The 27,948-nt window shown below is 46.2% G+C and overlaps 4 pseudogenes; all 4 read right to left on the minus strand.

Annotated features, from left to right (window-relative positions):
- Positions 1-10,456: 10,456 nt before the first annotated feature.
- On the minus strand, positions 10,457-10,647 carry LOC143959020 (5S ribosomal RNA; annotated as a pseudogene).
- Positions 10,648-12,578: 1,931 nt separating this feature from the next.
- Positions 12,579-12,697, minus strand: LOC143959055 (5S ribosomal RNA; annotated as a pseudogene).
- A 775-nt stretch (positions 12,698-13,472) lies between these two features.
- On the minus strand, positions 13,473-13,591 carry LOC143959106 (5S ribosomal RNA; annotated as a pseudogene).
- Positions 13,592-13,885: 294 nt separating this feature from the next.
- LOC143958964 (5S ribosomal RNA) lies at positions 13,886-14,004 on the minus strand (annotated as a pseudogene).
- Between the last annotated feature and the right edge of the window lie 13,944 nt (positions 14,005-27,948).

Genomic DNA, 27,948 nt, shown 5'->3' on the forward strand with positions numbered 1-27,948 from the left:
TTGCATTTGAAGAAAAATAAACTTTTTTTTTTTATATGAGATTGCCTGACGTGGAAAGCAGCAACCTCATCCATGGGATCCCATATTTTATTTTTATTTATAAGTACTTGTAAAAATATATATGTGCATCGCATCCCAGATTTTTTAACCTCTTCGCGCCCGCCCTATAGCCGAATGACGGCCGTAGAGCAGGCGCTTTCATTCCGGGTGGCCATCCCTGGACGTCCTGTTTACTTCCGCAATGCGCGCCGCCGCGGACGCGCATCGGAAGTTCTGTGTTTGCCATGTCCCCCGGGGACAGGCAAACACAGATCGCTGTAAACGGCCAATCACAGCGGCCGTTTACATCGCGATCGGCGTGTCCAATGGGAGATGATCTCATATGTAAACATATGAGATCTCTCAGCGCCGCTCTCCCTCCTCACACAGACAGAGTGTGTGAAGGGAGAGATGAATGGCTGCAGCGGCCGTCATTGTTAAAAAAAAAAAAAATTTAAAGTGCCATCCTGCCCCAGTGCCATCCACCCCCAGTGCCACCTGTTAGTGCTATCTGTCCCCAGTGCCACATGTTGTCAGTGCCATTTGTCCCCAGTTCCATCTGTCATCAGTGCCACGTATAAGTGCCATCGGTCATCAGTGCAATCTCATCAGTGCCACGTATTAATGCCATCTGTCAGTGCCACCTGTCAGTGTCACGTGTCATCAACGCCACTTATTAGTGCCATCTGTCATCGGTGCCACATATTAGTGCCATCTGTCATCGGTGCCACATATTTGTGCCATCTGTCATCGGTGCCACATATTTGTGCCATCTGTCATCGGTGGCACATATTAGTGCCACCTGTCATCAGTGCCACGTGTCATTGTCCTGGTGCTCCAGGGCATTCAAAAGTGTAATAAGTAGTCAACAAGTTAGATGTGTAATTTATGCTCCTAGAACACGTGATGGCGCTCCCTGCATGTTGGGCCTCTCTATGTGTGAAAAAGTCCCACACATGTGGTATTGTAATACTCAGGAGGAGTAGCAGAATTTTTCTGGGTGTGTCATTTGTAGTATACACATGCCATGTTGGAGAAATAACCTATTACAATGACAATTTTGTGCAGTAATTTTGCAAAGAATAGTGGGAAAAAAATGACATCAAAAAGCTCACCATGCCTCTTACTAAATACCTTGGAATGTCTACTTTCCAAAAAGGCGTCATTTGGGGGGTATTTGTACTTTCCTGACCTGTTCGGGTCACAAGAAGCGAGATAGGCCACCAGTACATCAGATGTGATCAATTTTGTGCGATTCGCACCACAGCTTGTAGACTCTCTAACTTTCACAAAGACCAAATAATATCCACTAATTTGGGTTATTTTTACCAAAGATATATAGCAGTATAAATTGTGGCCAAAATTTATGAAGAAAAATTAATAATTTGTATAATTCTGTCACAGAAACAAAGAAATATGCGTTTTTTTCAAAATTTTCGGTCTTTTTTCATTTATAGCGCAAAAAATAAAAACCCCAGAGGTGATCAAATACCACCAAAAGAAAGCTCTATTCGTGGGGAAAAAAAAGGACAAAAAATTCATTTGGGTACAGTGTTGCATGACTGAGTAATTGTCATTCAAAGTGTGAGAGCACCGAAAGCTGAAAATTGGTCTGGGCAGGAAGTGTTTTTAAAGTGGTTGTAAACCCTTACAAACCACTTTGACCTACAGGTAAGCCTAGATTAAGGCTTACCTGTAGGTCCAAGAAATATCTCCCAAACCTATACGGTTTAGGAGATATTTGCCCGAAGACGGGCACCGCTATCTACGGCGCATGCGCCGTAGACAGCGGTGCACTGAGCGGGGTATCGTCGATGATGGCAATGCCGAGAGTCTCAGCTCCCGTGCACATGTGCAGCAGTGACGACATCGCTGCTCCAGCGAATCACAGTGCCGGAGCAGCGAGACCCACCAAGAAGATGGACGCTTGGAACTACAGGGGACAGCGGTGACTTTGCTGGCTCCTGTGTCAGGTAAGTGACACATAATGGACTACTATGTGATGCATAGTAGTCCATTATGCTTTGCCTTTACAGGGAATGAAAGCGGAAGTAAACTCATCAGGGTTTACTTCCTCTTTAAGTGCCCAGTAAGCAAGTGGTTAAATAGCATCAATGTGTTCCTTCAAACGGTGACATAGCAGAATACTTGCTCTGTTTTAAAGGTGCATTCGTTGGAGTAAACGTTTACATCATTTACAAAATCAGGGTCATGATGGCAAAACCATTTTCGCCAATGAGATTGCCGGACATGGCCATCACCCTTGCACTGCACAGTTATGGTTTATTTATTTGCAAGTACTTGTAAATATATGTAGATGTGACTTCAAAGGCCTGATTTTTGAAAAAGCGTCGATACATTGCTTCAAACAATTGCATAGCAGAATATGTGCTCTGTTTTAAAGGGTGTGACCATTGGCGTAAACATCGTTGCGGTATCTCCCAAATCTGGGTCGCAATGGCAAAACTGTTTTCTCCAATGAGATGGCCTGCCACGGAAAGCACCCTTGCACTGCACAGCCACCTCATACAGGGTATGCCCTGTTTTATTTATGTATTTAGAATTCCTTGTAAATAGATGTAGATGTTCATTCAAAGGTCAGATTTTTTTAAATAGCGTTGGTACGTTGCTTCAAAGAATCGCATAGCAGAACACGTGCTCTGTTTTAAAGGGTGCAACCATTGGAGTAAACATCGTTGTGTTTTTTCCCAAATCTGGGTCGCATCGGCAAAGCTGTTTTCTCCAATGAGATTGCCTGCCACGGAAAGCTGGGGTTTGCTGTGAGTGGGCCAGGTATGCCAACAGCCTACTATTCTTATTACCAAATTCAAATATGCGCTGCGCCTGGTATAAAAAAAATTTCCGGGTCTTTTCTACTAATACAAGATCTAAGTGGCGCACCCCTTCCCTCCAACCTCTATATGTATCTGAATTGGGGTTTGCTATGTATTCCACCTCTGCATCTGTCACTTTCCTTTCTGCCTCCAGGAGTTTCTACTGCCTATCCGATCTAAGTTGTTTAATAACAACGGGCTACTGAGCCCCTAAGTGTGGCCTTAAACGCATCCCAGGTGACTCCGACAGGGGCCCCTGCCCGGTTGTCCACCCAGAAGTCACCAATAGACGACTGCGTAGACCTCTCAAAACTTTCCTCCTTGAGCCACAATGGGCTCAACCTCCACACCACGTACCCTCTCGGTCTCTCCATGTCAAAGGTGACCAGAAGTGGGGAGTGATCCGAGACAGCACGAGGCAGATATTGGGCCTCCAGCACTTTCGGCAATAATTCATTGGACACAAAACATAAATCAATCCTAGAAAGAGTATTAAACATGGTGGAGTGACAGGAGTAAGCTCTAACATGTGGGTTTTTCCACCTCCAGGCCTCCACCAGGTTATATGACCCAATACACTGAGCCAGCGGGGAGCCATGCTTAGGCGCCATTCCAAATCTGTCAGCATCAGGTGAGAGCACCACATTCATATCCCCAGCAAGAATAATGAGACCCTCTGCAACTCGGAGGGCAGCATCCATTATTATTCCCCATACTTCTATAGTAAAGGGGGGAAGAATGAAGAGGTTAGATTCATCACCACATTCAACGAACAACATTCGCAAATTAAAGGAATCCTTCAGAGATACTGGTATCTCTTGAAGGGGGATCTCCTCTTAGCAAAACATCTCCCGGAATATCCGGGTATCACGTATAGGAGATCACGATCTTTGAAGGATTCTCTAGTACAAAGTCATTTCTCCCCTCCCGTAAAGGTGGGTCCTAAACAAACAGGATGTACCCCGTGCCACAAATGTGTTTTTTGCAGATATTTACATGCATCGAGATCCATACGTCTGCCAAATGGTCGTTTATTTGAACCCACATTTGCTGTGACCTGTCAATCAGTGGGGGTGGTGTACATTATGGTTTGTCAATGCAATGCTTTCTATGTTGGGAAGACAAAGCGTCCCTTCTTCCACCGCATCAGGGACCATGTGTCCCTGGTGCGGGGGAAGAAGATGGAAACTCCAATCAGCCGACATTTTGGTTTATATCATCAGTTCAACGATGGTCTCATGCACTTCTTTCCTTTGGAATATGTTCCCCCGGGAGATAGAGGGGGGGATTATAATCATACTCTTTTACAACGAGAGACTCGATGGATATTTAATTTGGAGGCTACCCGATCCCCGGGACTTAATGATGCAATCAGTTTCAAACCTTTTCTTTAAATGACTTTTTTTTTTTTTTTTACCCCCTGGTATATTGTAATAATAAATGATTGTATTTTGTCAAATAGGCAATATATTGGCGTGGATGTCTGATGGCTCGCGGATTGGGAGGGGGCTCCATACCTGAGGGGGACCCTCCGAGTGCTCCTTGCCCTTCCTGGGTCTGTACGGGCACCCCGGGCCGGGTCTGACCTACAACCTTTTCCAACCAGTTGGGGGTTCGATTAGCCCGCCCCGTTTCTAAATGTGAGGTCCCCTTCTCTCTTTTTTTGCTTGTCTGTTGCAAACAATTCTTTTTTCCATCTTTGAAATCAGGGATGTATGGTGATTGACATTTATGTCGGCCCATTTTCATCTCTGTGTATTTGCACTTTGATTTATCCGAGAGTAAGATCAGGGCATATTGCCCTTAGCCATCATGGCTGCCTGTCTCTGACCGAATGTCAGGTCTCTATCAGAGTACTGGCACAGATGGATCATCACTGGCAAATTTCCTGACTCTGGCCAGAATCCAACATGGCCGACGCGCTATACGGACGTAAATCACGTCCTTCGCGCATGCGCATCTGCCATCTAGACGCGCACGAAGGAGATCGCTGGTAAATCTCCTGACTTTTAGCCAGAATCCAACATGGCCGACGCGCTATATGGACGTAAATTACGTCCTTTGCGCATGCGCACTCGCCATCTAGACGCGCACGAAGGAGATCCTCCCAGTAGGTGTGCCCGCAGCCCGGCGGTGACGTCAGATGCCGCCGGGCTGTAAGCACGAGTTATAATGCGGGTCCCGGTCAGTGTCATCCAAGCAAGCGATGGAAGCTGACATGTGGAGCTGCTGCACGTATGAAAAAGCACTTAAACCTTTTTGACTGTATCATACCACTATATTCAACAGGTAGGAATGGAATGGCTCTGATGGGACTAGACGGATGATCCGGAAGTCCAAGTCTAGAGTCACGCATTCTATATTCTTGAGATGTTTATACAACACTGATGGGGACATGGCTTTTCTTCTTATTCTTTTCTTTCAGAAAACAGCACAGAGAGATCTCTTGTGTTCAGAATTTATACCTTGTTTAATCTCTATCTGACAACACATAGGGTTCGTAGGTACTGGGTATGCCTAACTGGTTCTAGTTCAGACATCTCCTTGGCTCCACCAGGTATGTTCTATAGTGTTTATTGTGCCATTTTTGACACTTCATTGAAGTGGTCTACATATATTATATTATATATATGTTTCTCGTGCTTCTGCAGATCCCTGGGGGGGAGCAATTGGGGGGTCCTCGGTGGGTGCCCTCGCCACGGTCCGCATGCTTGATGACAAAAAAGTTTGTCCTCGCTTAAGTACTAATAGATGCATAGAACATTTGAAAACTACGATAGACAATTTGTATTAATTTACCAGACATATTGGGTAAGATGCTTTTCTTGTTCTCATTTGTTATATATTTTTTTATTTTCATTACAATATTTTTAACTTTTATTTTTCACCTTTTTCATTGTATTTGTATTCTTCACACATTTTATTTTATTTTCATTCTTATCTTTATTTTGACCCTATCTGCAATCTCCATAGAGGAGAACTATATTTTATACCTTATGTATTCAATCTTGGGACACCATCCATATGGTATGGTCTGGTTGTTCCCTTTTGGAGAACTAATAGGTTACTGAATATTGATATGCAAACTATGCTCTGTGTTTTAATACTCTAAGGGTGGGGGCTTCATTCCTCTCCAACCAATATGCTGGACATGAATGAATCCTACCACCAGATCTACTCAATATAGATGTGTCAGCCTATGTGGGCAAAACACCTCTTGTACCCCTCGGGGTTGTGTGTGTACAGAACTATCTATGTATTTGTTTCTCTAAACAAATGATCTGTTTGTATAATTTCAGTTTTCTACTGATTGCTGTATTCTGCAATTGTCCTGAGGAAGCTCCGAAGAGCGAAACATGTAGGACAGAAACAATGCAGTTTAAATCGTATATAAATGTGGTAACTTATGGAGCCTTGTAGGCTTATATACCAACTTTTGTATACCCGCATCTTTTATTTTATATGTAAATGGATGTAATTGTTTGATAAATGCTTTTTGTACACTAAAATAAAAACTTCAATGATTTTATTTATGGATTGAATATATTTGGTGCCGTTGTAAAAGTCCCGGGGGTTGGTTACCCTCCAGTCCCCCTTTTTTCAATTTCCCCTTTTCTTCAAATAATATTAGCCAGAATGGTTTTTGGCCAGAAAATTAAATAAGGGGGGCAACCCCCTCATTATTCACTTAATAAGTTTCTAATTATGTGAGATCCAACGTCAAAACCACTTGATCTTACCGGATCTAACAAATATTTTTTTTCTGGCCAAAATTGCATGTGGGGGGCTAACCCGTCCATAATATCTCTATTTTGATGGGAAAGGAGATAAGGGGAGGGGGCAGCCCCCCTCATTAATCTCTTAATAAGTCTCTAATTATGTGAGATCTAACATTAAAACCACTTGATCTTAGCGGATCTAACAAATATTTATCAGCCTGAATGATTTTTGGCCAGAAAATTTGATAAGGCGGGCTGATGACGGTTTAGCCCCCCTGCAAATAACTGTTAATATTGCTTCTTCTGTGTGAGATCTAACGCAAACAACAGTTGATCTAACCTGATCTAAAAAAGATCTAACAAACTGAATACGATTTTTTTAAAATATTGATATGGGGGGGGGGGGGGCTAACCCGGCAAAGGTACTTTTACCTACTGTGCATTGTAATAAATCACAGCAGAGGGAGGCTAGAGGTTACAGAAAGGTCACTGTGCAATACAAACAACCAAACATTGAATACCAAAAATGGTCCTCAGTGACCAAAAAAAGCCTGGCCCTTCTAGGCTAAATATTATCCTTGGAGGCCAAAAACGGGCCCCAGTGAAAAAAAACAGCACACCCAGCTGTTTTTGGTCACTGACAGGGGCGGACTGACCAGTCGGTCACTCGGGTGCCGCCCGAGGTCATTAGGGGCCCGGCCCGGTCTCGGCCACATGAGAGGCCACTTGAAGTGGCTGTGCCGTATCACATGCCGTGATCATGCCGATTACAGTACTGCTAACGGTACTTCTAACGGTGCGCTGCTCCCCGCCGCCCCCCTCCTTCCCTCCCGTCCGTCCCAGGTGATGTCACAACGCATACCGTACAAGCACCTGGGACGGACGGGAGGGGAGGAGGGGCCAGCGGGGAGCAGTGCGCCGTTAGCAGTATTGTAATTGGCATGATCGCGGCATGTGATACGGGCACAGCAGAAGAGTGGAGGGGCCGGCGGGGAGCTGCGCCGTTATTATCGGCATTCGGTAAGTGAAGCCTGGGCCTGCCACAAGTGATGGGAGGCGGCGGTACAGAATGCATGGGGCCCCGGATCCCCCCAACCCACAGTGTCCCCCGTGTGTGTGTCCCCCGTGTGTGTGTGTCCCCCTGTGTTTGTGTCCCCATGTGTGTGAGTGTCCCCCTGTGTTTGTGTCCTCGTGTGTGTGTGTGAATGTCCCCCTGTGTGTGTGTCCCTGTCCACCTGTGTGTGTCTCCCCCTGTGTGAGAGTGGGTGTCCCCCCGTGTGTGTGTGTGTGTGTGTGAGAGAGTGTATTCCCCTGTGTGTGTGTGAGAGTGTATCCCCCCTCTGTGTGTGTGTGTGTGTGTGTGTGGTGTGAGTGTGTGTGTGTCCCCCTGTGTGTGGTGTGTGTGTGTGTCCCCGTGTGTGTGTCCCCCTGTTTGAGAGAATGTGTCCCCCTGTGTGTGTGTGCCTCCCCTTGTGTGTCTCCCCCTGTGTGTGTGTGTGAGAGAGTCTTCCCCCCTGTGTGTGTGAGTTTCCCCCAGTATAAATGTGTGTGTCTCTGTGTGAGTGTGTGTGTGTCCCCGTCTGAGTGTGTGTGTCCCACCATGTGATTGTGTGTCCCCCCCCCGTGTGAGTGTGCGTGCCCCCCGTGTGAGTGTGTGGTGTGTGTGTGTGTGTCCCCCTGTGTGTGTGCGTAGGTTTCTTCCCCTGTGTGTGTGTGTGTGTGTTTCTTGCCCTGTGTCTCTCCCCCTGTGTGCGAGTGTGTCCCCCTGTGTGTGCCCCCCCTGTGTGCGTCAGTGTGTCCCCGTGTGTGTGTAAGTGGTTCCCCCTGTGTGTGTGTGCGTGTGTGTCCCCCTGTGTGTGTGTGTGTCCCTGTGTGAGCGTGTGCATTCTTCCTCCAGTTTCCCCCTGTGTGCTCCCCCCGTGTCTCCCTGTGCAGGTGTGGCGCCCAAGGGGGCCCCATGAGCTTCTATTGCCTGGGGGCCCCATTAGTTGTCAGTCCGCCCCTGGTCACCGAGGACCTTTTTGGCATTCAAAGGTCAGGAGTGTGCCTTTTTTAGTCACCAAGGACCATTTTGGGCATTTAATCACTTCAGCGCCGGACCATTTGGCTGGCCAAAGACCAGAGCACTTTTTGCGATTCGGCACTGCGTCGCTTTAACCACTTGCCGACCATTGCACTCTGATGTACGTCCCTACTTTGGGGACGAACAGAGGCGTCTTTAGGGGGTGGCCATAGTCTGGGACCAATAGCCCAGAGTCTTGAGTCTCGGTCCAGAATGCAGGGAACAGGGGCAGACTGAGCCATGGTTGGCTCCAGCTCCAGCTTTAGCTCTGCCCCGCTTCCACCCGACTTTACTCTTGGTCACTGATTGCTATAGCCGCCTGGCGGCTAGCAACCATTAACATCACTGCCCACTGTGCCCACACTGCCCAACATTCAAAGCAGAGGAGGATTGCACTTCCTCCTCCTCCGCGCTAGTGCTCATGGGGCCTGGCCTACGACTTCTGGTCTGGATTGTCCCGCAGCTGTTATGGTAGCGTGGAGTGTAGAGCCCAGGAGGGAGAGAAAGGGATGACGTCGCCACCCTGAGCAGCATTCGCAGCAGCTCCCTTAGCCTACACTCCTCCAATCTTAGTCCTCTCCCAGCTCGCTGTCCTGGAGCAGGAAGAAGGCGGCAGAAATGACAATGCGGCGGCCGCACCACATCAATACCCACTTGGGTGGGCGGCTCTCCTCTGGCTGCCTTGCACACCAGCACCACGGATGAGCTGCTGCTGTAGTACCTGAACAAATGAAGTCTATCTCCTCCTGGTCAGGTAGGTCAATCAAGTTTGTATGTCAGGTACCAGGTCAGTGTGTGTCAGGTAGGTCAGTGTATGTCAGTGTGTGTCGTGTAGGTCAGTATATGTATGTCAGGTAGGTCAGAGTGTGTCGTGTACGTCAGTGTGGGTCAGGTAGGTCAGTGTATGTACGTCGGGTAGGTCAGTGTGGGTCACGTAGGTCAGTGTATGTATGTCGGGTAGGTCAGTGTGGGTCACGTAGGTCAGTGTATGTATGTCAGGTAGGTCAGTGTATGTATGTCGGGTAGGTCAGCGTGTGTCGGGTAGGTCAGTGTGGGTAGGTCATCCTTTTTTCCCACAAATAGAGCTTTATTTTGAAGGTATTTGATTGCCTCTGCAATTTTTTATTTTTTTTGCGATATAATCGGAAAAATCTAAAATATTGAAAGAAATTTATATTTTCTGCTTTTTGTTAAAAGAAAAATCCAATAAACTCAATTTTATTCATACTTTAAGGTCAAAATTTATTCAGCCACATGTCTTTGGTAATGTTAATAAGCGTATATTTATTGGTTTGCGCAAATGTTATAGCATCTGAAAACGATGGTACATTTTCTGGAATTTACGCATCTTTTAGTTTATGACTGCCTATCTCATTTCTTTAGGTGCTAATATGGCATAGTTGACTTCTTTTTTTCCCTTGTTTCCCAAGGTGACCATCTTGGTGTCAAGAGGGTTGAGGGTGCCAAAAGTGAGTGCCTATGGCAACATCACCCTGAAAGCATCTGATACTAAGCAGGGACGGGCCTGATTAGTACCTAGATGGGAGACCGCCTGGGAATACCCTCTTGAGAAATGCCAAGATGGTCACCTTGGGGAACCACAAAAAAAGGCGGTCTCCCATCTAGGTACTAAACAGGCCCATCTCTGCTTAGCCTTCAAGGCCAGATGAGCTTGGGTGCTTTCAGAGTGGAATGGCCAGAGGCAATCTCTTCTGGCACCCAAAACCCTCTTGAGAAATGCCAAGAAGGTCATCTTGGGAAACCAGAAATAAAAAACAGGTCAACTCCAAAAAAAAAAAAAAAGCCTACAGCACCTGGTATTCCCAGACGGTCTCCCATCCAGGTACTAACCAGGCCCTACCCAGCCCATAGGCAATCTCTTTGGGCACCCTCATCCCTCTTGACAAATGCAAAGATGGTCACTAGGCCCGACCCTGCTTAGCCTTCGAGATCAGACGAGATCGGGCGCTTTCACGGTGATATGGCCGTAGGCAATCTCTTTGGGTATCCCCAACCCTCTTTGACAAGCGCCAAGATGGTCACCTTGAGAAACAAGGGAAAAAAACAAGTCAACGGCAAAAAAATAAAAAATTACGGCACCTTGTATTCCCAGGCGGTCTCCCACTCAGGTACTAACCAGGCCCGACCCTGCTTAGCCTCTGAGATTAAATGAGATTGGTTGCTTTCAGGGTGTCGTGGCCATAAGCAATACCTTTGGGCACTCTCAACCCTCTTGACAAGCACCAAGATGGTCACCTAGGGAAAGTAGGGGAAAAAACAAGTCAACGCCCAAAAAAAAAAAGAAGCAAATGGGACTGGTTATTGCCAGGATGTCTCACATTTGTTACTAACTAGTAGACATGTGCGCTTCGTTTCGTACGAATCGCAAATTCGTACGAATTTCTCAAAATTTGTACGTTCGGGAGGATCCGAAATACAAATTGCCGTGCGTCCGAATTCTGTACGGAATACGAACTTTTGTTTACGAATTCCGGATCTCAACCATTATGCTTATTATGACTTGCAGAAGACTTCTGTGATAGAAGTCAATGTAAATTGCCTGAAGACATCAGTGAAGGACTTTCAACCTCTCTGGGCAGGCTGCCAAGAAAAGAACAAAATGATACAATGTTTCTTCTTCAATGGGCTGAACTCCGTGTGTAGAAGTTTTCAGTTTAACCATTTAAAGACTAAATCTTTTCTGACACTTGTTGCTTACAAGTAAAAATCCAGTATTTTCTGCTAGAAAATCACTCAGAAGCCCCAAAAATTATATATATTTTTTTTAGCAGAGACCCTAGGTAATAAAATAGCGGTTGTTGCAATATTTTGTGACGTGGTATTTGCGCAGAGGTCTTTCAAATGCAAATTAGCCCTTTATCACGGTGCAGGTGTCATTGCTGTATGTCACGCTGCTGTCAGTGCTCTCTATCACGGTGCTGCTGTCAGTGCTGTATATCACGGTGCAGGTGTCATTGCTGTATGTCACGCTGCTGATGTCAGTGCTCTCTATCACGGTGCTGTTGTCAGATCACTCTATCACGGTGCAGGTGTCATTGCTGTATGTCACGCTACTAATGTCACTGCTCCCTAGAGGTCGACTGAAAAAAAAAGGGCTAACTTGCGTTTGAAAGACCTACTGGATTTTTACTTGTAAGCAACAAGTGTCAGAAAAGATTTAGTCTTTAAATGGTTAAACTGAGAACTTCTACACATGGAGTTCAGCCCATTGAAGAAGAAACATTGTATCATTTTGTTCTTTTCTTGGCAGCCTGCCCAGAGAGGATGAACGTCCTTCACTGATGTCTTCAGGCAACTTACATTGACTTCTATCACAGAAGTCTTCTGCAAGTCATAATAAGCATAATGAGCAATGTTTTTGCCTTTAAATTTATCGTAAAGAACGTTCGTACACGTTAACGACAATTCGTATTTCGTACGAAACAGAACGGAATTTCGGGCACGAAATACGAAGTACGAATTAATTTTATTACGAATCAAAACGGAACAGAACGAAATGAATTTATCGACGGCGTCCATGTCTACTAACCAGGGCAGACGCTGCTCAGCCTCCGAGATCAGACAAGATCAGGCACTTTCAGGGTGATGTGGCCGTATTAAATCTCTTTCGGCACCCTCAACCCTCTTGAGAAACTCCAAGATGGTCACCTTGGGAAACAAGTGAAAAAAACTAATCGTCGCCAAAGAAAAAAAAAAAGAAACCTACGGCACTTGATAATCCCAGGGGGTCTCCCCATCCAGGTTCTAGCCAAGCCCGACCCTGCTAAGCCTCCGAGATCAGGCGCTTTCAGGGTCATGTTCCCATAGGCAATGTCTTTCGGCACCCTCAACCCTCTTGACAAACGCCAAGATGGTCACCTTAGGAAACTAGGGAAAAAAACAAGTCAACAACAAAAAAAAAGAAACCTACAGCACTTGGTATTCCTAGGGGGTCTCCCATCCAGGTTCTAACCAGGCCCAACCCTGCTAAGCATCCGAGATCAGATGAGATTAGTTGCTTTCAGGGAGATGTGGCCATGGGCAATCGCTTTGGGCACCCTGAACCCTCTTGAAAAAAAAGCCAAAAAAAGAAAAAAAAGAGAAGCCTATGGCACCTGGTATTCCCAGGCAGTCTCTCATCCGGGTACTAACCAGGCCTGACCATGCTTAGCCTCCGAGATTAGTCACTTTGAGGGTGATGTGGCCATAGTCAATTTCTTCAGACACCCTCAACCATCTTGACAAACGCCAATATAGTCACCTTGGGAAACAAGGGGAAAAAACAAGTAAACGCAAAAAAAAATAAGCCTACGGCACCTGGTATTCCCAGGCGGTCTGCCATCCAGGTATTAACCAGGCTCAGCCCCTGCTTAGCCTCTGAGGTGAGACAAGATGGGGCGCTTTCAAGGTGATGTGGCCGTAGCCAATCTTTTTGGGCACCGTCAACCCCCTTGACAAATGCCAAAATGCACTTTGGGGAAACAAGGGAAAAAACAAGTCAACGCCCAAATGAAAAAAAAAAGGAAGCCTACAGCACCTTGTATTCCTAGGTGATCTCCCATCCAGGTACTTACCAGGCCCGACCCTACCCATGGGCAATCTCTATAGGCAACCTCATCCCTCTTGACAAACGCAAAGATGGTCACTAGGCTCGACCATGCTTAGCCTCCGAGATCAGATGAGATTGGGCGCTTTCACAGTGATATGGCTGTATGCAATCTCTTTGGGTATCCTCAACCCTTTTTGACAAACGCCAAGCTGGTCACCTTGAGAAACAAGGGAAAAAAACAAGTCAATGCCAAAAAGAAAAAAAAAAGAAGCCTATAGCACCTGATATTCCCAGGCGGTCTCCCATCCAAGTACTAACCAGGCCCACCACTGCTTAGTCTCCGAGATCAGATGAGATGGTGCGCTTTCAGGGTGATGTGGCCGTAGGCAATCTTTGTGCAACTTCAACCCTCTTGACAAATGCCAAGATGGTATCCATGGGTAAAAAGAGAAAAAAGAAAAGAAACCTACATCACCTAGTATTCCCAGGCGCTCTCCCATCTGCGTACTAACCCGGCCCGCCCCTACTTCTCCTCAGATATGCGGTGAGATGGGGCGCTTTTAGGGTGATGTGCCCATAGACAATCTCTTTGGGCACCCTCAACCCTCTTGACAAATGCCAAGATTGTCACCTTGGGAAACAAGGGAAAAAAACAAGTCAACACCAAAAAAATAAAAAAATAAACCTACGGCACCTGGTATTCCCAGGCGGTCTCCCATCCAGGTACTAACCAGGCTCGACCCTGCATAACCTCCGAGATCGGATGAGATGGGGTGTTTTCAGGGTGATGTGCCCATAGGCAATTGCTTTGGGCACCCTCAACCCTCTTGACAAACACCAAGATTGTCACCTTGGGAAACAAGAGAAAAAAACAAGTCAACACCAAAAAAAAATAATAATAATATTTACGGCACCTGGTATTCCCAGGCGGTCTCCCAACTAGGTATAAATCAGGCCCGATGCTGCTTAGCCTCCGAGATAAGACGAGATTTGTCGCTTTCAGGGTGATGTGGCCTTAGGCAACCACTTTGCGCATGCTCAACCCTCTTGACAAAATGCCAAGATGGTCACCTTGGGAAACAAGGGAAATAACAAGTCAACGCCAAAAAAAAGAAAAAAAAAAAGAAGCATGTGGCAATGGGTATTCCCAGGCAGTCTCCCATCCAGCTACTAACCAGGCCCAACCCTGCTTAGCCTTTGAGATCAGGTGCTTTCAGGGTCATGTGCCCATAGGCAATCTTTTTGGGCAGCCTCAGCCCTCTTGACAAACGCTACAGTGGTCACCTTGGGAAACCAGGGAAAAAAACAAGTTGATGCCAAACCTACGGCACATGGTATTCCTGGGGGTCTCCCATCCAGATCTAACCAGGCCCGACCCTGCTTAGCCTCTGAGATCAAACAAGATCGGTTGATTTCAGGGTGTCGTGGCCATAGGCAATCTCTTTGGGCACCCTCAACCCTCTTGACAAGCGCCAAGATGGTCACCTCAACGCCAAGTCAACGCCAAAAAAAAAACAAAAAACAAAAAGAAGCCCGTGGCACTGGGTATTCCCAGGAGGTCTCCCGTTTGTTACTAACCATTTCAGACGCTGCTCAGCCTCCGAGATCAGACAAGATCGAGCACTTTCAGGGTGATGTGGCTGTAAGAAATCTCTTTCTGCACCCTCAACCCTCTTGACAAACGCCAAGATGGTCACCTTGGGAAACAAAGGAAAAAAACAAGTCAACGCCAAAAAAAAAAAGAAACCTACTGCACATGGTATTCCTGGGGGTCTCCCACCCAGGTTCTAACCAGGCCTGACCCTGCTAAGCCTCCGAGATCAGACAAGATCAGTTGCTTTAAGGGAGACGTGGCCTTAGGCAATAGCTTTGGGCACCCTGAACTCTCTTGAAAAACGTCAAGATGGTCACCTTGGTAAACAAGGGAAAAAAACAAACTAATGCCAAAAAAAAAAAGAAGCCTATGGCACCTGGTATTCCCAGGCGGTCTGCCATCCAGGTACTAACAAGTCCTGAATCTGCTTAGCCTCTGAGATCAGACGCTTTCAGGGTGATGAGTCCATAGACAATCTCTTTGGGCACCCTCAACCCTCTTGACAAACGCCAAGACTGCCACCATGGAAAACAAAGTAAAAACAAGTCAACGGCAAAAAAAATAAAAAATTCCTAGAGCACCTGGTATTCCCAGGCGGTCTCCCATCCAAGTACTAACCAGGACCGCCACTGCTTAGTCTCCGAGATCAGATGACATGGTGCGCTTTCAGGGTGATGTGGCCATAGGCAATCTCTTTGGGCACCTTCAACCCTCTTTTTTTTTTCAGTTTAGTTTTTATTAGAAATATTTTCAGAACATAACAGAAGTATAAATTTCCATACATATTTGTTACAAGAGGTCGTTATAGGTGTATAAAATTCCATAATGTCATGATAGTATCAATAATCAGCAGTAAATCTTGAGCCAGTATACATATATCACACATGGAACATTTGGATCAATAGTCAACAGCATTGATTAAAATTTTTTACAGGTGATTAATGTAGTACTTAACAGTTGCAGACTTTCCTTTACACGTAAAAGGATATATACGCCTCTAAGTTAGGAAAGCAGATATATAGAAAAGGTGAAAGAAAAAGAAGACCATAGAAAAAGAAAAAGTGAACTGAGAAAAACCAAGACCGGGATTTAAGTGGTCTGGCAATAAATCCTCTAACAAAATATAATCTGAAGAGTATTATATTACCAATTTGGACCTCCAGTATGGACCTATAGGTATATATCCGCTATGGTACAGCATAAATAACTTCCTGCCTTATCTCTTGAAAGTAATGGACTCACCCTTTTGGGCAAACTTCAGTATTTACTAGTATAATCTCACGACTACTGTGGAAATTTTTCCAGCCAGCATTTCCACCTACCATCAATCTGTCTCTTGGAACCTGATTTTACAGCCCATAAGGCTTCCCCATTTGTAGTGTGTTTGTATGATAGGATATATGTCCGAAATGTTTTTGGGAACATCACTTTTCCACTTCCTAGTAATAAGTAATCTAGCCGCAATCAGTATATGTGTAATCACCGTGCGAAAATCTGGCGGAAATACCTCAATTCCCAGATTAAATAGAGCCAAGCTGTTCTTTGGATATGTAATCAACCCGGTAATAGAGGAAATTAATCGAAACACAGCATTCCAAAAACTAGTTATATGTTTACAGGTCCACATGATGTGCATAACGTTACTCACCTCTCCACATCCCCTCCAGCATAAAGAGGAATGACCTGGAAAAAACGTATGAAGACGGTATGGAGTCAAGTACCATCTCAACGTGATTTTGTGAGTCAATTCCCAGTGATTCACACACTTTGATGATTTATACACAGTGTTTAGGGCTTTTTGCCATTGTTGAGATGTGAATGTGGTCTGCATTTCTGTCTCCCATTTCTGAAATGGTACTGATTTAATAAAGGTGGTTTTGCGTTGAAAAAGCGTGTAAAAAAATGGAGATCCCTTTTGGGGTAGCAGCAGAGACTGTGAAAAATTTCCAAGCAGCTTCTTGAATATATAAATGATGAACCCCTAACGGTTTTAAGAGATGGGAGATCTGATCATATGTGTAACGTTCACTACTTGGAAGACCGTATTGTTCTTGCCGCTGTGGGAATGTTTTTAGGAAGTCGTTATGGAACATATCACTTAACTGGGTAATCCCCCTGGACGTCCAATTAATAAGTCTAATGTTTGGAATAGCACCTTCAATTGTAACCAGGGGTATTGGTATTTCTATTTGTTTATCCGATGGGGTTAAGGCACCACATAGATCCCTCCAAGCTTTTCATGAGGCCCGGAGGGTCATGGGTAAGTTTTGTAAAGGAACATGGCTCCAACTATCAAGTAAAAGAAGGTGAGAAAGATCTCTGGTGGGGCTTAGGGTCTGTTCTAGTTTGCACCACGGAATGTCCGCTCCACATAGGAACCATGTTCTAAGTTGAGTGAGCAGAGATGCACGGTAGTAGTCCAGCAGGACTGGGAACCCCATACCCCCTGCCCCTCTTTGTTTAGCTAATATGACTGTGGTACATCTCAGTTTTTTTTTAGTTAGATATATTTTGTCAGTATGGAATCTAGTGCTTTTAAATGGGTGGTCTTGAGGGGTATTGGGAGGGTGCGGAAGATGTATAAGATTTGGGGAAGAAGTAACATCTTAAAAGACGCTAGGCGTCCAGACCATGTTAATTCGGATTTGGCAAGTCGAGCGGTTTGTAAGGTTAATTTCTTTATAAGGGCATGATAGTTAGTATCTGCTAATTTAGAGGGGTCTTTGGTAATTTGGAGGCCAAGATAAGTTATTTGTTCTGCAGTCCATGAGTAGGGGAATTGGAGTTGTAGTCGATTTTGAAGAGCAGGTGGGACATGTATAGGGAGAGTTAGTGATTTGGTGAAATTAACTTTATAATAGGAGATTTTACGAAATTCGTTAAGGACTATGTGGGCATTGATTAAGGAATGTGACGGGGAGGTTAGGAATAAAATAACATCGTCGGCAAATACGTTTATTTTATGAGTATGATTGGGGAAAGAGAAACCTGTGATATTTGGGTGGGATCTAATTTTTTCCGCTAGGGGCTCCATAAGAAGGTTGGAAATAAAAGGGGAGAGGGGGCACCCCTGTCTAGTCCCGTTGGAGATTGTAAAGGATCGCGATAGTGTATTGGATGTGTATACTTGTGCGGAAGGTGAGGAGTATAAGGCCGCGTACACACGGGCGGACTGTTCGCCCAACCTTGTCCGCTGAACAGTGTTTGGGCGGACAGTCCGCTCGTGTGTGGGCTTTCAGCGGACAGTTTCAGCGGACAGTTGGACGGACAAAGTCTTTCGGAAATTCCGAAAAACTGTCCGCTGAAACTGTGTTTGAGCGAACAGTCCGCCCGTGTGTGGGCTTGTCCGCTGTACTTTCGAAATGAGCGGACTGTTCCCGCTCGGAAAGTCCGCCCATTTCGAGCGCGTGTACAGGTAGGCGGGGCCCGCGAAGGAGACGTCGCGGGCTCCGCCGCCTGGAATGGGCTTAAAGGGGAACCCAAACGCCGAAAAAAATCGGCGTGGGGGTTCCCCCCAAGTCCACACCAGACCCTTGTACGAGCACGCTACCCGGCCGGCCAGGAAGGGGGGGCGAGCGAGCGCGCCCCCCCTCCTGAGCCGTACCAGGCCGCGTGCCCTCAACATGGGGGGTGCCTTGGGGAAGGGGGGGCCGCGCGGCCCCCCCACCCCAAAGCACCTTGTCCCCATGTTGATGAGGACAAGGGCCTCTTCCCGACAACCCTGGCCGTTGGTTGTCGGGGTCTGCGGGCGGGGGGCTTATCGGAATCCGGGAGCCCCCTTTAAGAAGGGGGCCCCGGATACCGGCCCCCCACCCTATGTGAATGAGTATGGGGTACAATGTACCCCTACCCATTCACCTGTGAAATAAAGTACAAAAAAAAACACAACACAGGGGAAAAAAATATTTTATTGCACAGCCGGGGGTCTTCCGTCTTCGGGGGTCTTCTCGCCGGACTCCTCCGCTATGTGTGTGTAGCTCTTTTGCTAGCGGAGGAGTCCGGCTTTCTTCCTCCCCGCCGCCGGCCTCTTCTCCCGACTTCGGGGGTCTTGTCCCCCTCTTCGGTTCTTCTGCCGGGCCACCGCGCCTGGTCCGGTGGCCCGGTCTTCTGTCGCCGTCTTCCGTTCTTCTGTCGCCGCCTTCGGTTCTTCTGCCGGGCCACCGCGCCTTCTTGTAGCTCTTTTACAGGCGGTGGCCCGGTCTTCTGTCGCCGCCGCCGCCGCCGCCTTCCGTTCTTGTTCTTCTTGTTCTTCTTCTTCTTCTTCTTCTCCTGGAGATGTTGACTCGACGAGCTCTCCGGCCGGAATGCCAGGGACACGCTCCGCTGCCACTTATATAGTGACAATGGGGCGGTGTCACATGGTATATGTCACATGGGTTGGTCACATGGGTTGATGTCACATGGGGACTATGACATCGTAAGGGGGCGGGGTCACCATGTGACCAACCCATGTGACATATACCATGTGACACCGCCCCATTGTCACTATATAAGTGACCGCACAGCGCGGCTCTGGCATTCCGGCCGGAGGGAGCGACGTGTCAACATCTCCTGGAGAAGAACAAGAAGAACAAGAAGAACACGAACGGAAGTCGGCGGCGACAGAAGACCGGGCCACCGCCTGTAAAAGAGCTACAAGAAGGCGCGGTGGCCCGGCAGAAGAACCGAAGGCGGCGACAGAAGAACGGAAGACGGCGACAGAAGACCGGGCCACCGAACCAGGCGCGGTGGCCCGGCAGAAGAACCGAAGAGGGGGACAAGACCCCCGAAGTCGGGAGAAGAGGCCGGCGGCGGGGAGGAAGAAAGCCGGACTCCTCCGCTAGCAAAAGAGCTACACACACATAGCGGAGGAGTCCGGCGAGAAGACCCCCGAAGACGGAAGACCCCCGGCTGTGCAATAAAATATTTTTTTCCCCTGTGTTGTGTTTTTTTTTGTACTTTATTTCACAGGTGAATGGGTAGGGGTACATTGTACCCCATACTCATTCACATAGGGTGGGGGGCCGGTATCCGGGGCCCCCTTCTTAAAGGGGGCTCCCGGATTCCGATAAGCCCCCCGCCCGCAGACCCAGACAACCAACGGCCAGGGTTGTCGGGAAGAGGCCCTTGTCCTCATCAACATGGGGACAAGGTGCTTTGGGGTGGGGGGGCCGCGCGGCCCCCCCTTCCCCAAGGCACCCCCCATGTTGAGGGCACGCGGCCTGGTACGGCTCAGGAGGGGGGGCGCGCTCGCTCGCCCCCCTTTCCTGGCCGGCCGGGTAGCGTGCTCGGACAAGGGTCTGGTGTGGACTTGGGGGGAACCCCCACGCCGTTTTTTTTCGGCGTTGGGGTTCCCCTTTAAGCCCATTCCAGGCGGCGGAGCCCGCGACGTCTCCTTCGCGGGCCCCGCCTACCTGTACACGCGCTCGGAATGGGCGGATTTGCCTCCTCCTTACGTGGGCGAGTCCGTTCATTTCAAAAGTTGAGCGAACTGTTTGCCCAACCTTGTTCGTCAAACAGTCCACTCGTGTGTGGGCAAGTCCGCTCATGCAAATTTTGAGCGGACTGTTTGCCCAAACTGTTTGACGAACAAGGTTGGGCGAACAGTCCGCGCGTGTGTACGCGGCCTAAGGCTAATATGGCTGACAATATAGGTCCCCCAAGGCCAAACTTTTTAAGGGTATGGACCATGTATTCCCAGTGTATCCTGTCAAACGCCTTCTCCACATCCAAAGATAGGAGCAGAGATGGCGTCCGACAGGAATTTTTACAGTGGAGGATATCCACCACCCTGCGAGTTGCGTCCGATGGCTGCCTACCAGGTGTGAAACCCGATTGGTCAGGATTAATCAAAAGAGGAATAAGCTGGGCTAGTCTCTGGGCAATTATTTTAGCGTATAATTTAACATCTGTATTTAAAAGAGAAATCGGACGGAAATTGGTGGGTTCATCAGGGCTTTTCCCCGGTTTGGGTATAGTGGCAATGTATGCTTTAAGCATTTCAGGGGGGGAACGAAAATGTCTGTATTGCATGAGTAAATGTATCTTTTAGAGGAGACACTAGAGTGGAGGCAAATGTTTTGTAATAATCATTGGGTAGCCCATCTGGGCCTGGGGATTTGCCAATCGGTTGAGAGTGGATTGCTTTCTGTATTTCTAGTGGTGAGATTGGTGCATTTAAAGATTGTAGTTGTTCCCGGGAAAGGGCCGGGAGAGCTATCTCCTCCAAAAAACCTTATATGTCTGATTCTGAGGGTTGATAGGTGTTTCCATCCTGCTGGAGGTTGTACAGGGTAGAATAATAATTAGCGAAGGCATCAGCAATACCCTTAGGATCAATGATCCTGCCGTTGCCCACAGAGCATTTAATATAAGGGATTCTGGTACGGGCTCTGTGTTCTTTTAAAATATAGGCCAGTAATTTACTTGCTCTATTGCCCAGAGCATAATGATTAAACCTTAATAGCTGCGATATATTTATCATAGCGTTCTAAAAGCATACGTCTAAGATCACAACGGAGTTTGGTCAATTTATCTGCCAGAGAAACCATGGGTGCAACCTTATTCTGGATTTCAAGTGATTTAATCTCTTGTAATAGGAGATCTAGTTGTTTATTTTTTTGTTTATTAATTCTCGAATTTAGTTGTATCATTATGCCCCTTATGTATGCCTTATGGGCACACCACAGAACTGACGGGTCAGAGACTGAGGATGAATTAATTTCAAAATATTCCTTTAATTTGTTTGATATGAAGGTCACATGTTCGGGTACACTGAGCAGATTAGAATTGTCCCTCCACACAAAATCTCCCAAATAAGCGTTCCCCTCCGCCACCGCGACTGACACTGTAGCATGGTCAGACCATGAGATGTCGTGGATGGCGGAGGAGGACAGCTGTTGCAACACAACTCTATCTACTAAAATCATGTCAATACGAGAGTAGGAATTATGTCTGGCATTATGTGGAATGAAAAGTCCCTTTCTCCTGGGTGCTGACACCTCCAGGCGTCGTAGAGCTCTTCCGAATGAAAGAGCGTTTGTAGGGAAGACAAAGGGCATCTGGACTTAGTGGTAGTGCCGATTGCATAGTCTGCGGTAAGATTGAAATCTCCAAAAACCACCAAGGCCCCTTTCTTAACAGTGGATATGCTCTTTAATAGCCATTTTAGGAAACTCATCTGGTGGGAGTTTGGAGCATAGAGACAAACAATCGTGTAGGTTTTGTTATTTATATCTCCTATTAAGATCAAATACCTCCCTTCCTTATCCGGGATTGTCTCCAGTTCTTTAAAAGAAACATTATCTCTAATGGCGATGGCAACTCCTCTGGTTTTTTGTGCAGCAGAAGCAAAAAAGATTTGGGGATATCTGGGATGTTTTAATCGAAACTGATCAGATGGTAGCAGATGGGACTCCTGGATGCATAAAATATCAGCCTGCAGTTTCAGAGCTTCCTTCCATAGAGCAGTTCTTTCCACAGGGTAATTTAAGCCGTAAGTGTTAAAAGAGATTATGTTCAACATTTTACCTTACTATCGGATGATAGGTAGTTGCGTTCGTATTGGACGTGATTACGTCTATAAAAGATCCACGAGTCCATATTCGAGGGTTCAGTTCCACAGAGTGACAAGAAGTAAACATGCTTGGTACTGAGGTCCATCCTGGAGAGAGTAGAGGAGTAAAAACAAAAAAGCAAACCAAAACTAGCAAAAATAAACATAGTAGAAACAGGTAAAGGTCTGTATCCCAAACAGTAGGAGTAAAAAGAGGGATTACGAATTGAATTCTGAGGCAGTAGGACTGCCCAACAATATTTGGGGTGAAGTATAATGTCTTAGCCATCTAAGTGGCCATGAGAACTAAAACGTTGCGTTAAAGTGGTAGCGTAGGGTGTTCAACCAGTGTATTTTCATTTCTTAGCTTTGTGCTTGCGAGAAACTGTTTGGCCAGGAGTTATCGGTGTAGCAGTGGAAGCTGGGGTAACTGTTGAAGATTCTGGAATGATGTCACGTCCTTAATAGAGCCAGCCCTTCTTCTAACGTAGTCACTACTTCAGTGTGATCATCTCTTGAAATAGTTAGCTTTGAAGGGCATCCCCAGCGATATATAGAATGGCATGGGATCTGTGTTTTGTTCCTGGCTCTGTACACTGGTTGTTCCCTCGTCTGTACACCCGCTGGCCCCATTATGAGAGGGTTCTCACCATCCCTGTGCAGAGTTCCCGCATCTGTAGACATGTGCACATTGAGGAGTTCTTACCGTTGCTGTGCTGAGCTCCTGGGTCTGTACATCTGCTGGCTGCTGTGCCCATTAAGAGTGGGCACAGTCTGTGCTGAGTTCCCAGTTATGTACACCTGCTGTGCCCATTCTGAATGGTTCTCACCATCCCTGTGCTGTGTTCCCAGGTCTGTATAACTTTTTCCCCATTAAGAGGGGCTCCCATGTTTGTACACCTGCTGGCTGCTGTGCCAGTTGTGAGTGGTTCCCACCATCCCTGTGCTGAGCGCTTGGGCACAGGTGTACAGACCCATGAGGGGTTCTCACCATCCCTGTGCTGTGCTCCCAGTTCTGTAAACCTGCTGGCACTAACCCTGTGATGATTTCCCAGGTCTTTACACCTGATGTGATTATGAGGGGTTCCCAACATCCTGGTGATGTGTTCCCACGTCTATACAACTTACAACTGCTATGCCCATTATGTAGGCTTCCCACCATCCCTGTGCTGAGTTTCCAGGTCTGTACACCTGTTGTGCCATTATGAGGGGTTCCCAGGGCAGATGGAAGAATTTGGCACATTACAGTATATATTTAAGAATTTTAAGACCCTTTTGCATTTACCCAACTTTGAAGCATCAGCATGCAAAAAAATCCATGCGTTTTAGGCTACTTTCTCACTGAGGCGCTAAAAATAGCACTTCCAAAGCGCTCTGAAGAAGCGGCTCCTCACACTGTAGCGGATGTTGTTAGGCACCTGTGGACCTGTAACCTGTCATTATCCTGTGTTAGGAGGGTAACTTTGTGCTTTTTTTATAGTAATTCCTTTAACCACTTGCTTACTGGGCACTTAAACCCCCCTCAGTCCCAGACCAATTTTCAGCTTTCAGCGCTGATGCACTTTGAATGACAATTGCGCGGGCATACAACACTGTACCCAAATGAAATTTTTATCATTTTTTTCCCACAAATAGAGCTTTCTTTTGGTGGTATTTAGTTACAGCTCAGAGTTTTATTTTTTGCTAAACAAACAAAAAAAGATGCAAAAAAAAAAAAAAAATCATGTTTTAATAGTTTGTTATAAAATTTTGCAAACGGGTCATTTTTCTCCTTCATTGAAGTGCGCTGATTAGGCGGCACTGATGGCTGCATTGGTGGGCACTGATGGGCTGCATTGGTGGGCACTGATGGGCTGCATTGGTGGGCACTGATGGGCTGCATTGGTGGGCACTGATGGGCTGCATTGGTGGGCACTGATGGGCTGCATTGGTGGGCACTGATAGGCATAGTTAAGGCGGCACTAATAGGCACAGATAAGGCGGCACTGATGGGCAAAGATGGGCACAGATAAGATGGCATGGATGGGTGGCACGGATAAGTGGCACGGATAGGTGGCACGGATGGGCACTGATAGGTACCACTGATAGATGGGACTGATGGGCACTGATGGGCGGCACTGCTGGGCACTGATGGGCGGCACTGGGGTGCAGTACCTTTGAGGCACATTGTGGGCACTGTGGGTGGCACTGTTGAGGGCACTGCTGGATGGCACTGTGGGTGGCACTGATGGGGGGCACTTACTTTTATTCAGGATGGCACTGCGGTGGGCAGGTGGGCACTGGCAGGGGGCAGGTGGTCAGCTGTATTGCTGGCCGCGATCGGGACTGATCAGATCAGCCGATCATTTAAAGGTGTTTACAACACCTTTAAATTTGTTTGCAGATATTAAAGATTTTAACTATCTGGTGGAGCTCTGTACAGAAACCAATCTGCTTCTAGGTTTGTCAGTTTGATTGAACAAGCGAAAGTTATAAAGCAGATTGTCTACTGTATTTTGCACTCTCCAGTTTTAATAAATCAACCCAATTGTGCTCTGTTGGCAGGGATCCTTTCCAGCCGGCAGACCGCAATAGCGCTGTGGATGGAATTCCCCATCAATACAGATATGTCTATGGGGGAACAAGGAAAGGGAAAAAAAAAACACATAATCCACAAGTTGCTCAATATGTAAATATGGCCCAATTAAAAATATACCAAATATAAAATACAAATACCCACCAGCGCATAAGTGTATCTAACCCAATATAAAATACACATGAAACAAAATATATATAAAAAAATTTAATTATGGGACCTGCAAATCATGTCCATGTATGTGTGGCTGCAGCTCAATAGTGCAGAGAATGTTCCTCAATCAAATGTCATGGACAAAACAATGATGGCTAGCATAGAAGATAAATGGCTTAAATGAAGATTTAAAGAACAGTATAAAATCAAATGCACTTACCCCTCTGATGCCATGGTAGATTTTTTAGAAATCCTAAAATACAAAAACAGGTTATAGTACAAACAGAAGTTCAAATGGAAATAAAAAATATTAACCAGTATTAATGCAGTGCACAGTAACTGGCAATAATAAACAATAATAATAATCTACACAATATCTATAACTATAAAAAGGGAGGCAATCTTCAAAATGGCAATCCAATATCGCAAGCGATCTCAGGATCAGGAGTTCTGCTTGAAATGGCTGTGTTTGTAGAATTTATAGAGGTTTGGAATTGCGGACAACCAATAGGACTTTTTCTTTTTTTTATATACTACCAATGATTGGCTAAGCCCTTTTTACACTGATGTCTGAAAATTAGGAGCCTTAAAGAGGAGGGCCGTTTAAAAAAAAAAAAAATTAAAAGTCAGCAGCTGAAAACACTGCAGCTGCTGACTTAATAAGCCAACTTACCTGTCCAGGGCGCCCGCGATGTCGGCCGCCCGAGGCCGACCCGTCCCTCGGCTCTTGGGTCCCGGCGCCGCCGTTCCTTCTAAGGGAAACAGGCAGTGGAGCCTTGAGGCTTCACTGCCCGTTTCCTACTGCACATGCGCGAGTCGCGCAGCGCTTTGTGAATGGGACGCGCTGTGTTCTGGGACACACAGTCCCCAGAACACAGCGCGACCCATTACCCAGAAGACAACGCGACGAGGGAGAAGAAAGAAGATCTCCGCGGAGGAGGAAGAAGATTAGGATTATGTGCCTAGCAACAGGCATTTCTGGTAAGTAAGAAGAAAAAATTTTCTTCATTTTTTTTTTTTTTTGATTTTTTTGTAATTTTTAATATTTTTTTTTTTTCAGGGTGGCCCTCCACTTTAAGGTCTGAGTCTATCTTTTTTTGATTTCTCATCTCCACCTTTGTCTGTGACAAGTCTGGGACATCATGCCTCATTAGCATTAAAAAAAAAAAATCACACCTGTTCAGTATTGCTCTTCAATGTTGATGTATACGTTCTACTGAAACAGACATCTGAGTCTCAAATTGCTTCATAATTGTCACGTTATAAAAGTCTAATCTCTTTACGCGCAAAAACAATTCTCCCCAAATATGCAAATCATATTTGTTTATCCGACGGGGTTAAGGCACCACATAGATCCCTCCAAGCTTTTCATGAGGCCCGGAGGGTCATGGGTAAGTTTTGTAAAGGAACATGGCTCCAACTATCAAGTAAAAGAAGGTGAGAAAGATCTCTGGTGGGGCTTAGGGTCTGTTCTAGTTTGCACCACGGAATGTCCGCTCCACATAGGAACCATGTTCTAAATTGAGTGAGCAGAGATGCACGGTAGTAGTCCAGCAGGACTGGGAACCCCATACCCCCTGCCCCTCTTTGTTTAGCTAATATGACTGTGGTACATCTCAGTTTTTTTTTAGTTAGATATATTTTGTCAGTATGGAATCTAGTGCTTTTAAATGGGTGGTCTTGAGGGGTATTGGGAGGGTGCGGAAGATGTATAAGATTTGGGGAAGAAGTAACATCTTAAAAGACGCTAGGCGTCCAGACCATGTTAATTCGGATTTGGCAAGTCGAGCGGTTTGTAAGGTTAATTTCTTTATAAGGGCATGATAGTTAGTATCTGCTAATTTAGAGGGGTCTTTGGTAATTTGGAGGCCAAGATAAGTTATTTGTTCTGCAGTCCATGAGTAGGGGAATTGGAGTTGTAGTCGATTTTGAAGAGCAGGTGGGACATGTATAGGGAGAATTAGTGATTTGGTGAAATTAACTTTATAATAGGAGATTTTACGAAATTCGTTAAGGACTGTGTTTGCATTGATTAAGGAATGTGACTGGGAGGTTAGGAATAAAATAACATCGTCGGCAAATACGTTTATTTTATGAGTATGATTGGGGAAAGAGAAACCTGTGATATTTGGGTGGGATCTAATTTTTTCCGCTAGGGGCTCCATAAGAAGGTTGGAAATAAAAGGGGAGAGGGGGCACCCCTGTCTAGTCCCGTTGGAGATTGTAAAGGATCGTGATAGTGTATTGGATGTGTATACTTGTGCGGAAGGTGAGGAGTATAAGGCTAATATGGCTGACAATATAGGTCCCCCAAGGCCAAACTTTTTAAGGGTATGGACCATGTATTCCCAGTGTATCCTGTCAAACGCCTTCTCCACATCCAAAGATAGGAGCAGAGAAGGCGTCCAACAGGAATTTTTACAGTGGAGGATATCCACCACCCTGCGAGTTGCGTCCGATGGCTGCCTACCAGGTGTGAAACCCGATTGGTCAGGATTAATCAAAAGAGGAATAAGCTGGGCTAGTCTCTGGGCAATTATTTTAGCGTATAATTTAACATCTGTATTTAAAAGAGAAATCGGACGGAAATTGGTGGGTTCATCAGGGCTTTTCCCCGGTTTGGGTATAGTGACAATGTATGCTTTAAGCATTTCAGGGGGGGAACGAAAATGTCTGTATTGCATGAGTAAATGTATCTTTTAGAGGAGACACTAGAGTGGAGGCAAATGTTTTGTAATAATCATTGGGTAGCCCATCTGGGCCTGGGGATTTGCCAATCGGTTGAGAGTGGATTGCTTTCTGTATTTCTAGTGGTGAGATTGGTGCATTTAAAGATTGTAGTTGTTCCCGGGAAAGGGCCGGGAGAGCTATCTCCTCCAAAAAACCTTA

The sequence above is a fragment of the Lithobates pipiens genome, unplaced genomic scaffold, assembly GCF_037356315.1.
Source record: "Lithobates pipiens isolate NorthernLeopardFrog02 unplaced genomic scaffold, aLitPip1_a1.2 Scaffold_66, whole genome shotgun sequence".
Classification (NCBI taxonomy): Eukaryota; Metazoa; Chordata; class Amphibia; order Anura; family Ranidae; genus Lithobates; species Lithobates pipiens.